At 50.4% G+C, this 12,873-nt stretch overlaps 1 long non-coding RNA gene across 1 annotated transcript in view; it reads left to right on the top strand.

Annotated features, from left to right (window-relative positions):
• The window catches only part of LOC125923506 (uncharacterized), an 85,856-nt gene extending 82,806 nt beyond the window's left edge, over positions 1–3,050 (top strand). Inside the window, exons 2-3 of the long non-coding RNA XR_007458069.1 lie at positions 526–580; positions 2,884–3,050. This is a non-coding gene — a long non-coding RNA (uncharacterized LOC125923506). The remainder of the gene's footprint in view (positions 1–525; positions 581–2,883) is intronic.
• Positions 3,051–12,873: the final 9,823 nt, after the last annotated feature.

Genomic DNA, 12,873 nt, shown 5'->3' with positions numbered 1-12,873 from the left:
GATATTTCCTTCATCATTTACGACCAAACCATGAATGCAAATAGAGCCTTTTCTCCCACATTCCTCTTTGTGACTCACCCTAGATGAAAGCATCTGTGCCTGGATCCCACAGGACAGGCTCTGTATACCGCCGCTCTATGCTTCCCCACTTTCAGGCTCTAATTGCGTCTAATATTTTAAAAGCCATCACAAAAGTCGGTGGGCCCATTTGCCTCACTGTAGGAGTCCCTTGAGTGCAGCTTTCAAGATCCTCTCAGGACCCATTAGGGGCATCCATGAAATAGAACTGCATTACCATTCTGGAACAGCATATATAATCAGCACACCTCCCTGATTAACCTTTTTGATGAAAAATGTGTGTCATCAAAATTTTTCTGAATTGTTTAATTTGCTAGATCGTTCTGGGCGTGATGACCCTGTGCGACACGGAGCGACCTTATTAGAGAAACACTGCTGCAGTTAATGAGACACCTTTCTCCACCTGAGTGATAACCAGATGTATCTTATTTGTGTGTTTTGAAACAGGTTTTGCCTGGCATTCTGCAGAAGCATTGCTGTATCTTACCAGACAGGAATACAGGTAAATATGTTTTGTTCTTCTGATGTGAGCTGACGGGTTTTCTCTCAGTGGAAAATTTGAGAAATGTGATTGCATGATTTAGACACCTTGTGTTTTTAGCTGTTGTTTTAGTGCAAGATTGTATATTGACTGAAACAAGCGAAAAACTGGATTGTTCCGTTTTGCGGTGAGTTACAGCCTGAGCTCGGAGATCTGTTTCTCTTTGACAAAGTAAATATATTTAGATGATTGTTGTCTTAGGCTTTTAAGGGAAACTGGTTGTGTTTTAAAGTTGAATATCTGAGTTTCAAAGTGGTTTATTTTGTTGGTTGTACTTACTAAGAAAGACCTCCGGGACTGGCAGGCACAGAACGTGTTTGTGGTCAGTCTGCTGTCCGGGCGTTACTGCAGCCAGGCTAGGAACTGGCCAGGTGTTCTGTTCTTAAAGCCTTGAGGGTCTCAATGAGAAAACAAAGGATGGGTGTCTTGCCGTGGGAGATCGTGTGTTGTGTGATTTCTCACAGATTTGGCATCTGGAGGTTGTAAATGAGGCGGTTTGTATTACTCTTAGGAAACATGTTGGGGGGGGGGGCGGAATATCCTGAAAAGAAACCTTTGGAACTTTATTAGTCGTTTTAAAGCTCAGGAACAAGCATGAAGATCGCATGATGGAGTGTGTTGTCCTTTGGGCCTTTGTCTCAATTAGTGTCCCTGGTGGGGTTTCTAATTTAGAGCATTTTCAAAAGAAATTGCAGGACCTGAGGACAAGATACAGAATGCTCTGTCTTTCCTCCCAGGGCTAGTTCTGTGAGAATTTGCTCCTTCCTGGGATAAGCTGTGTCCCGTCAGATGTGTCTGCATCCCAGGGTGCTGGTGCTGGGTACGGAATGGAGGCACGCTGCCGTCCCCTTAGGGTTTACAGCTTTAACACAATGAGCCGTAACGGACTCTCTGAGAGTCAGAAGAATTTAACGTGTTGGGATCTACTCTAACAGCATATTAACCAGCTAGAATGGTTATTGGAGTCTCATTCTTAAGTGATCAATGAGTTACTGTTTTATATTATGCATTCCAGTGTAAAACACCGAGTATTTGGGGAAAATAGGATCTTTATTTATTTTTTTACTTATGATCATGGACAGACTGTATCACCACCTGTATTATTTTTCACAAACAGTCCATAGAGTGGTCCCTGTTTTGTTATCACCCATTTGGATATACCCTGGTTGTGACTTAGAGCACACTTACTTACAGGGGAGTTGGTCCGGAATGTGGCTACGTATCTTTTGAGCCTCTTTTTATATTTCAGAAGTCTTGGTTAGTAACAAAAATATGCGAACAGGTCCCATGTGAAGGAACAAAGATTTTTGCAAACTGTGTCCATCAACAATAGTGAGTGGCACACAAGTTAAAGAAGGAGTGATTAGTTCTTGCGCATTAGTTTATGTCTTCCAGGCGAGTCTCTGTTTCTGAGCCACATCAAAAAATAATGATAAAATTCGCTAAAGGCTAAGTACCATTCTCTGGGAATCTAACTGGATTTTAAATGTTGAAATGAGCTTTCTGTATTTTTAGACCATTTGTTACATAAGAAGTTTCAAGTTAATATGTGAAATTCTGCCAAATTGAGATGTTTTATTCGCTTTCTGTAAGAATCCAAGGAACTAGCCTTTAGAACCCAGAAAGCATCCCCTTCAGTAAGACCTGAATACTGAGAACGTTTGTTAGGGGATTTTCTTTTGAAGATTTTTACATTATAGAAGTCAGTTCTTGAAGACCCAAGGCTATGACATTAGGTGCGGAAAACGAAAGGAATTGTATCGAATGAGAGGAAAGAAAAGTCGGCTGAAATTATCACTCTTTCAAAGTGTCAGCTCATTCAGAGCTGAAAGATGTGTGAATTCTGGTTTTTACCACGTAATGTGATGCAATATGTCTGAAGCTGCTCAATTATTTAGGAGATGTTGTTTGGAAATTTCTTCAGACTCAGATGGAATGGTTTATTGGCTTTGCATTTTAATGACATACAGGTTCCTTATGAACTTGAATGGATATTTTTGTAGTCTTAGTAGTTGTATAGAAGCGTTTCCACCTTTTTGATTAAAGTCAGTGCTGAAATGGGGAAAGCGTTTCATTTTGGGAAGATGAAAATGTTCTGGACGGTGTTGTTGGGTGTGTGACACCCTGCGTGCACCCAGTGCCACTGAGCTCTGCACTTAAAAATGGTTAAGATGGTAAATTTTATGTGTGTTTTGCCACAGTTAAAAAATTGGACAGCTCTGGGATGAGCCATGCTGTGATGTTGTTTGCGTTTTGCTTTTTAGTTATTTTAGAAATTCTGTGGCTGCATACCCGGAAGAAGATGCACATATTTTCAGGCGTTTGTCATTGTCATGGAACTGATGCCCTTAACAGAACTGGGTATGAAAAGCACGAGGAGTAACATCGGATGGCACACTTCGCCCTTCTCTGGATTAAACAGGAAAGACAGACGTCATCTTCTCTTTGTGTTTCGACTCCTTGGGATACTTTTGGCCGATGATACGCAGAGCTGAGTGAAGTCTCTTGACCAGCTCCACACACTGCCTTATTTTCCGTGTTGCTCTCAATAGAGCGTCAGGCAGGCAACGTGTGTCACGTCGTGGTGGGGACGCGCCTGCACAACCAAATGCACCCGTAGGCCCTTTCGTGTTTTAGTACGTCAGCTTTGCTTCTAGCCACTCTCTCTTTTCTTGTTTTGGGGCCCCTGTTTGACCCTTCGTCTGCCTTCGGTGTGCCCCCTCTCTGGAGGAGAGCACTGCCTTCGGTGTGCTCCCTCTGTGGAGCGTGTGTGCGGATCCAGCACCTGCGGGGGGACGGGACCGGCTTGGGGAGGAGTGGCGGGTGCCCGGCGGACCACTCAGGTGGGCGGTTGGCACAGCAGCAGCATCTGGTACTCAGCTCCCTTACCAGCCTCTCCTGGAGTGGCCGCAAAGTGTCGTGGGCCCCTCCGTCTCTCAGCACCGGTATGGGGAGCTGCCTCTGACCCGCACGTGGAATGAGGGCAGGTGTCCTATGGTCTGCTTCCCTTCAGCGTGGAACCCTTGTGTCTGAACCCCAGATGGCTGGTCTTTGGTGGGACCCCTGGACACTGCACAGTTAAGATAGTCCAAGGTGGTGCTCAATCCTGTGTGGTTGGAATCTTATTTGAGCAGTGACTTCTTCACAAACATCATTTTATTATGAGTGGCTATTTTCCGCACTAAAGTTAACCCGTCTTTACTTTGTAATAGGTAGTTTCCGCTGTGAGGTTGGCGGACGTCGGCACGTTCGTTCCTTGCGGTACGTGACTCACAGCCCAAGCTGCCCGTTACCTCTCTGACAGTATCTCGTGTCTCATCACACGAGGGTACGGTTTACCCATAACCATTGTTGGCTAACACATCGGGGGCAACCCTCCATGAAAGAGATGTGGATTAGGAATCCAGGTTTCCCCAACAGTGAGGATTTGAGCAGCGAGGAGGTTGGGAGATGTTTAGTTCTTGGACAGTTGGGCTTCCTTATCTTGATCAGTGTGGCTGCTTCAGAAGTGCCACGCCACTTGGGGAGTCGTGAGCTTGGCAGATTCTCCTTTGTTCAGGCTACACAGCAGGCAGGGATTGGTATTCCGAGCTCCACTGTCCCGCAGCATTTATCCTGTGTGGTCAGGAGACAGCCCATTCCACTGCTAAGACTAATGAGAACTTTCTGGAATGAATTGGGTTTGCAGTGAAGCAGTGGCTGCACCCACACAAAGTTTGGTAGTAACACCTACGTCACGAAGCCTCAAGCGAGGGGGCTGCGTCATGCCTCTGTTCGACGGAATGGAAAATGTGAAATAATCTGTGTATAAAAATCGGGGTGGAAAGATGTTAAGTATTTCTGTTATTTTGTGGAACCGATTCTTGTGTTTGCAAATACGTACTGTGTCATTCACTGAGGCCATAAGGGTTACTGACTCTGGTTGTTGTTGGGTCCCTGCCAGTGAGATGCTGGTCAGTGTTTGACAGTGAGAGAGGGGCCAGGAGGCCCGGGTGTCTGTGCTGGTTGTGCTCCACCCCTCTTGTGGGTGAGTGTGGGTCCGCGAGGACTTCTCAGCTGCTTGCCCTCCCCAGCTGCTACAAGCTAGCTCTGCTGTCCCACCGGTTCCTGCCTTTGTGCCCATGTGTCCTCCCCGAGGTGTCTTATCCAGGGGCCAGGGGTCCATGTGTTCAGTTGTGTATTGGCTAAATAGAATCTTGGATTGAGCTTAATGTTTGTGAGAGGGCATTTAGTTTACCAAACCTACATAGGTTGACAAATATCTTTATCCTGTATACTTGGATGTGGAGTCTAAATGCACTGTTACATAAGGTTTTAGAAGCCTATGGGGTGGTGGACTTAATTACACATTATTGAACTCTTCAGTGAGTAAGGCTATTGGAATATGGACACCCGCTGGGGTCGTTTGCATACTGAGCTCAAATGGCAGAGGGAACATAGTTGTCGAAATGGCAGGAGCGTTTGTGTTTGCTCCATCTAAATCCCCGGTGTCTTCAGAGCCAAGGGTTTAAAAAGCTTAAAATTGTTTTTAATGTTTTATTTTATTTTATTTTATTATTTTTTTAAAAATATAATTTCTTGTCAAGGTGGCTAGCATATAGCGTATACAGTGTGCTCTTGGTTTGGGGGGTTCCTGTGATTCATTGCTTACACACGACACCCAATGCTGGTCCCGACAAGTGCCCTCCTCAGTGCCCGTCACCCATTTTTCCCTCCCCCTGACCCCCAGCCCCATCAATTCTTAGTTTGGTCTCTGTATTTTTTTTTTAACGTTTTTATTTATTTTTGAGACAGAGAGAGACAAAGCATGAACGGGGGAGGGTCAGAGAGAGGGAGACACAGAATCCGAAACAGGCTCCAGGCTCTGAGCTGTCAGCACAGAGCCCGACGCGGGGCTCGAACTCACGGACCGGGAGATCGTGACCTGAGCCGAAGTCGGCCGCTTAACCGACTGAGCCACCCAGGCGCCCTGGTCTCTGTATTTAAGAGTCTCTTCTGGTTTGCCTCCCTCCCTCTCTGTAACTATTTTTGTGTTATCTCCCTTCCCCCAAGGTCTTCTGGGAAGTTTCTCAATGAGAAAGAATGAAATCCTGCCATTTGGAACCACATGGATGGAACTGGAGAGTCTTATGCTGAGTGAAATAAGTCAGTCAGAGGACAGATGTCCTATGTTTTCACTCACATGTGGAATTTGAGAAACGTTTTATTTTTGAGAGAGACAGAGTTTGAGTGGGGGAGGGGCAGAGAGAGAGAGGGAGACACAGAATCGGAAGCAGGCTCCAGGCTCCGAGCTGTCAGCACAGAGCCCGATGTGGGGCTCGAACCCACGAACTGTGAGATCGTGACCTGAGCTGAACTCGGACGCTCAACGAACTGAGCCACCCTGGTGCCCCTTAAAAAGCTTTTATTTTCGCGATGGGCACGTACAGGAAAATCAGTGAGTGAGTTTGCTGTGTTTGCCACAGACCTGTCTCAAGAATAAAGGGTTCCCAGTAACTGATGGCGGAAGAAGGCTCACGGTCTGCGAGTGGGAGTGAACCTCTAGTTTGTGATTTTCACACCCAGCGGGCGTGATTCCCCAAAGCTCTGCATGCAGCCATGTCACCAGTGTGAAACTTAAGCTTTGCGGTAACCGTGGGCGTCGCACCTTGTGTTCCTCAGGTGTCTCGGTTTAAAAGTCTCTCAGATCACGGTAACTTTTCGGGAGTCCTTCCACTTTCTTGGGAGATAGGGAATGTGGTGCCATTTTGCGGGTGATCCACAGGTACATGTGACTTCACGTGTTGTCACACAGCTGCTAACTACTTTGCTGGGACGCAGATATCCGTTTTCCCTCTAAGTCAGCACATGACACCACAGTGACCCTGTGTGTAGACTTCCCTACCGAATACGGTTCCAGGCAAGCAGTATGGACCAGGGTGCCAGTGGAGGGAGACCAGCTTGGCCTGTGGAGCTTCAGGATGATGTGGGCAAGTGCTCCAGATGGCTTTGTTGCCAAGAAGATGTCCAGTTAAGTGGGAAACTTACCTCCACAGGATGCTTAACCATTTTCAAAATGTCAGGTGAATGGCATTTGAAGACTAGGTTAAGGGTAAAATGTCACTTCTTTCAAAGGCCAGATATTTCATAAGTTTCTCTTACCCAGATACTGAAATTATTTACACAACCTGAGGTGTGCAAATGGGGTGCCTTGCTGTGTGGCTCGCACGGTGGGAACGACAGAGGAGAAGCCAGGAAGAGCCTTCTGTGCTCAGCCTGTGTCTCTGTGGCTGGTGACCCCCCAGCCTGTGTCTCTGTGGCCTGGTGACACCCTAGTCCACATCTCCATGGCCCGGTGACTCCCCAGCCTGCATCTGCATGGTCTGGTGATGCCCCAGCCTGTGTCTCCGTGGCCTGGTGACACCCCAGCCCACATCTCCATGGCCTGGTGACACCCCAGCCCGCATCTGCAGGGTCCAGTGATACCTTAGACTGTGTCTCTGTGGCCCAGTGACTCCCCAGCCCGTGTCTTGTGGCCCGGTGACCCCCCAGCCTGTGTCTCTGTGGCCTGGTGACGCCCCAGCCTGTGTCTCCATGGCCTAGTGACACGTTTCCTTCCCTGTCCACCAACTGAAGACAAAAAACAAAAATCCTCATCTGCCAAAAAGGGCTTTATTTCATAAACTGAAAATTACTTTATTAGAATCCAAGTCATGCTATTTAATTGCTGACAGAATGAAAGGTTATGGATCAATAGTTTTAAGGCCAGAACTGTTTTTTTTTTTTTTTCCACGTGGCTTATTCCTAACCCTGAGGGCCTGCTTCTAGCCTAGCTGGCATCTTTGCACCACGTAGAAAAATGTCACCCCTTGGGGAAAGCGAGATGGAAATGAACGGAAGCGGGTTCCTGCTCTGCTCACCCCGGGAGCAGGCGCTTCTGTGCAGAGCAGGCGGAGGTATTTACTGACTGAGTTTTATGTTTAGTGGCAGTTTAATGTGGAGACACCAGCTCTGTGGCTCAGGGTTGAACGTGGTCTGGATGTGTCTCCACCGGGGGCCTCAAGATCCCCCGAAGACTTACTGGGACTGCCCTGTGTGTACTGATCGGGGGGGGGGGGCGGCGAGGGGACCTGAAATGACTGCTCACGGGGAATGCTCAGCCCTGTGAGCGGGTTCGTGCCCTGGGGGTGTTGGGAGCGTCTTCACGGCTCTGGGCTCGTCTGCCCACTAACCCTGGGGCTGCATTTCACGGGAGCACAGAGGGCTCCTGGTGCCGAGCGGTGTGACCTTGCTCATGCCGTGAGCCGTGTGTCCAAAGCCCCGCGGGGAGAAGCCGGATCTGTGGAGGAGAGTGGCCCCGACGTCTGCCCCCGCGTCTCGAGAGCCCTGTGTGTGCACTGTGTGACCGTGAGTGCACAGCTGCCCCACGTCCCCGTGTCCACTGAGCAGGCCTGGTGCTTGCTCCTGGAGTGTGAACCGCCCACCTGCTCCCCAGGGGCCCCGGGGCTCCTGACTGAGGACATGTGCGAAGGTACATGTCTAGCTACTGTCTGTCCAGCGCCCTGTGTGTCTATCTACCCGCGGTACGCCCTCCCCCCCACCCCATGTGTCCTGTCCACCTGCACCTCTGCTTTACCGTGTCCTCCCTGCCCTCTTGTTATTTTGTGTTGCTGCCACCAAAGCAAATGCAAGGCAGGTCATTCGTAAGCGACTTTCAGTTCTTTTCCGGCGTGAGACAGCACGCACGTGCATTCGTACAGAAAGAAAACTGACGGGCAGGTATCAGTCTGTGGTTGATCGTTAAATCCAACCTAACCCCTTTCAGCCACCGGAACTGAAGAAGGAGAGGCCTGAAGCTTCCCTCGAGTTGCTGTTGTAAGTGCTGACTTGGTGTGGCACCAAGACGGGTGACCTGGCCCCAGGGTCTTTGCTTCTTGCTGTGGGAATCTGGTTCCGGAAGCCAGGAATTAAGGTCCTGAAGAACTGGATCAAGGTCAGGGTTGATGCTGAGGGGGATTTGAGGGTCTGGACCCTCCCCCCAGGCTCGCCATCCCTGTGAGAACCGGGTGGTGCCCTAGGCCCTCCTCTGGCCTGCAGAGTCCCCTCCGGGTTCGTCTCTTGCTGGGCAGAGGATGGTGTGAGTGCTGGAGGGTTGTGGGGTCGCCAGCTTTTCCTTCGCCCACCGTTCTTCTGAGTGAATCGTAGTGAGCCGCGTATGTCGGCGTTTTGAGAGTGAGATCCGGAAGAGGTTTGTCTGTTGCCCCGCCACGGACACTCAGGTTTGGACGGGCACATTCTTTCCCAGGATGCTGCTGCCCACACGTAGGTCCGAGGAGGGAGCGGGAGGTGGAGGGAGGGTGCCCGGTGCAAGTGCGCCTGCACTCCTGATACGATCACGGCACCCTTTCTCCGCAGGAACATTAGCTCCCCTTGTGTTAGTCATTCTGGGCTTAGTCTAGGGCTTCTTGCCCTTCTGGAGGCTGGACGTCCGCGGGCAAGGCCCCGGCAGGCACTGCCCTCTTGCTGTGCCCTCACCTGCACAGAGCAGGGACGTGATCTTGTACCTCTTTGCTAAGGTCACTGACCCCAGCAGGGGGGCCCCGCCCTCATGACCAAGTCCCCTCCCAAAGACCCTGTCCTGACACTGCGACATTGAGGGGTGGGCTTCAATATAAGAGTGTCCTGGGGGCACAGACTACTGGTCTATAGCAATCCTGCTCGGAGCTCCTGCACACTTAACCAAATGTGCTCTTCCCCTCGAAACCGTTAATGCTCATCTTTAAAGTGTCGGAAGGTTGGTGGGGTTATTGGTCTTTGCCAATGGAGGAAACCCGCCAGTGAGAGAAGCTGTCTTGTGGAGTGAGGCCAGCTGACCAACAACCTTTGACCCTCCCCATGATGAGGAGGGTCTGTTTCCCAACCCCTCAAGTCCAGACTAGCCTTGGCTCTGCGGCTGGCTTTGACCTATAGAACCCGGTGGAAATGATACTGTCCTAATTCTGAGCATGGCCTCTGGACGTGGCCATTTTTAGAAGCCTGGGGTAGCCTTCCAGAGGGTGAGCCATCACGGGGAGAAAGGCTGTGCCTGCCTGGTGCCTGTGTGAAACCACCTGGGATCTTCTCACTGCTGGGTGGGGCCCGGGCAGGACCCCAGTGCCCTTGCACAGGTACTGGCAAACTAGCAAGCAGCCTTGAGTTTGTGATGCATCGGTTCATGTGGGGCATCAGTAGTGGCCACTGCCGTCCTCAGGAAGAAGGGGCCATCGCCACTCACTGGAGTCCCTTGTGCGCCAAGCACGGTACCCTCCTTGTGAGGACCTGACCTGGAGCCAGTTCCCGTGTTAGGAAAATGTGCTTCCCCAGGAAACCTTACTCCCACCGCAATCCTTTGTCTTATCTCTGTCATGGGACGTCTCCAAGGTGTGCTCTTTCTGAAGAAACCCTGATCAAAATGAGTCCGTACAGAATGACCGTGTGACTGTCCTGACTTTGGGACCTGTCACTGTTGATTCCTCGTGTGCAGGACGAGTCCTCGGGTCACTTTTGGATCTCAAGCTGCAGGTGATGTGGAGCTGAGATATTTGGTGCTGCCGTTTGGGAGTCACGGGCTTAAAATCCGAGTGAATTTTCTCAAGGTTCCTGGTCTTTCCAGATTTTTACGTCTCCGTCTCTGAGTGGTGCTGGTATTGTGTGTGCCTGTGCATGAGATGTATGAAGTCAACAATTTTGATTTAGTTTCCTGTTTTAAGATGTGCCTCTGCCATTTGAGCGTGGCTGGTTAGGGTTCCTTGTAATTTAGAGGACTGCTAGTTTTTCATCACCTTAGTGGAAAGTAGGGTTTACAGAGTCGTCTGGTCGTCTGGTGCCGGTGGATGAGCTCGAAGGACAGCCCGCTCTTAGCTCGTGCCAGCGTCCTCGTGGGGGTCGGGTGGGGTGTGGGTTCTTGGAAAGGACGGTGCACTTGGCTTTGTGGTGTGTACCAGCACCTGGTGGGCCTTCCTGTTCTCTGAAGCAAGTACTTTGGTCATAACACCTGGCGGATAAACTGGCAGTTGCTATAGATGTGTTTTCAGGAAGACCATTGTGTTAACCCACATGGTTATTTGGTTTAAGTTCTTTTCTTGAAAAATATTTTTAATGTTTATTTTTGAGAGAGAGAGAGAGAGTGAGTGAGCTGGGCAGGAGCAGAGAGAGAGGGAGACACAGAATCCGAAGCAGGCTCCAGGCTCGGAGCTGTCAGCACAGAGCCTGACGCGGGGCTCGAACCCATGAACCGCGAGATCGTGACCTGAGCCGAAGTCGGATGCTTAACCGACTGAGCCACCCAGGCGCCCCTACACAGTTTTAAAAATAAAGTTTTAAGCACTGCCCAAATAGAAGGCTCTGGCTGATTTTTTTTGTGTGCTCTATGTCTGAGAACCTTTTATTATCTGCACCCACAGCCATATATAATAGAAATAGCTTTAGTATGTATTTTAATATTCTTGTCTTAAAGTGGAATGAACACCTCCGATAAGGACAGTGACTGAGTTTTCCAACAAGGGCTTGCTTATTTAGCAGTGCAATTTCATTGCTAAACAGCTGTTCAGGTGGGACATAAATCATGCTGGGCGACTTGATTTATAGCAGTCATTCTCTCTGGTGTGAGGCGGCTAATGTGTGGGGATATTAGGAACCGGCACACAGATGATGAACGAAAGGGAAGACAGTGCCTCTTTGAGGAAACGAAGCCAGGGACCTGGGCCGCACACAAGGGCCACGTGCGGTGACCAGAGCTGGCTGCTGGTGCGCCCTGTGCTCTGCAGGAAGCCAGACGTCCTTTACACGTCAGAATGGCTTGGTCCGTGAGTGAGAAATTGGCTCTACATCACGGTGGCACCCGGGTTTTGGGGCCGGGTCCCATGGCAGCATCGTTCTGGGCTGATGTGCAGAAAGCCTCTCTGCTGGATGAGGGCCGTGATGGATTTGTGATGCCGCCCTGGGGGGTGGGTGGGCTTCTCCTGGGTCAGGAGCACTCCTGACCGATCTGGGTGCCCCTCTCATGCGGGCTACACAGAGGACAGTCGGTAAAAGCAAGTTTTAAATTGAACTTAACGTTTGCTTTTATCAGACGGCTGCTGCCCTGTTACGGGGGAAGTGATAGAGGAGGAAAGCATAACTAATGAAAGGGAAATGTCTTAGAGAGTGGCGTTTAAAATAATTAAACGGTCAGAGACTGCCAAAGGTCTCAAGTTCGTTAGCTGCGTGCCCAAGTAGTGTACAAGTTGCACGGCAGGCAGCAACGGCCTGTAGGTGACATCAGGTCCGTTCCAGCAAACGTTCTCTTCTGAAGAGACCGACAGTTAAGTGCCCTACGGTAAGTGAGCAGTGCTGGTGATGCTGCTTCAGTCGGGGGTGCCAGCGCACAAGGGATTACAGTGCAGGCGGGAGGGTGTAAGCACCGGGACGCGGGTTTGGGGAGAGGGGCTCGCACAGCGTTGCTGCACCTTGCAGAGTGTGGTGACACGTGGAGTGTTCGTTGGGGACAGTGTTAGCGATCTGTCCCGAGCTGTCCAGTGGTCGTGTGTGTTCTGAAGCGGGACACTGATTCCGTCCCGTCTGCGGGCAGTGCTGTGCTGGCAGTGAGAGCACAAAAATGGGGTCTCCTGTCTGTGGGGGTCCTGTTTTCCCAGGTGGGTCATCACTGCCCACGAGCTGGGCAAGCGGGGCTGCAGAGGGGCCGGGAGCCTGGGTTGGAGCTCGGTGGTGGCGGCCGTCTGGGTGCTTTGAGGAGGGGCTGGCTTGCGGTCACCGTCGGAGGTGAGCCAGCCTGGACAGGTGTGGATGGGCGGTCATGCGGGTGCGTTTCAGAGACCTCCAGATGTGGTCACTGCCTGTTCCTTCTGAACTGTCCCTAGTGATTTGTGAAATTCTGGCTCTCTAAAGACCTCAGCAGGTGAATTTATACTTGTCTTGGTAATGATGGTCACAGAGGAGCGTGATGTAGATGGCCACTTGGAATGCTGTGGATGTACTTACTTGGATTTTATGTACGGAATGAGCTTGCCTCCTCTCTCTGGATGGAGGTGGGTCACACAAGTCGAGGGAAGGACGCTGTGCTTTGTGAGGCGCTGGGAAGGCTTTGCAGTGGCCCAGGAGTCAGTTACGGGCAGCATCGCAGATGGGCAGAGAGCCCGGTTAGTATTCCTAGGTTGTAAACATGGTGCACGGAGCAGTTCTGTGGCCTCTGTCTGAAGCTGTATGAGAGTTCTCCAGAGAAACAGAACCAGCAGGAT

The sequence above is a fragment of the Panthera uncia genome, chromosome B1 (genome assembly GCF_023721935.1).
Source record: "Panthera uncia isolate 11264 chromosome B1, Puncia_PCG_1.0, whole genome shotgun sequence".
NCBI classification, from domain to species: Eukaryota; Metazoa; Chordata; class Mammalia; order Carnivora; family Felidae; genus Panthera; species Panthera uncia.
This window is presented reverse-complemented; position numbering and strand designations above follow the sequence as displayed.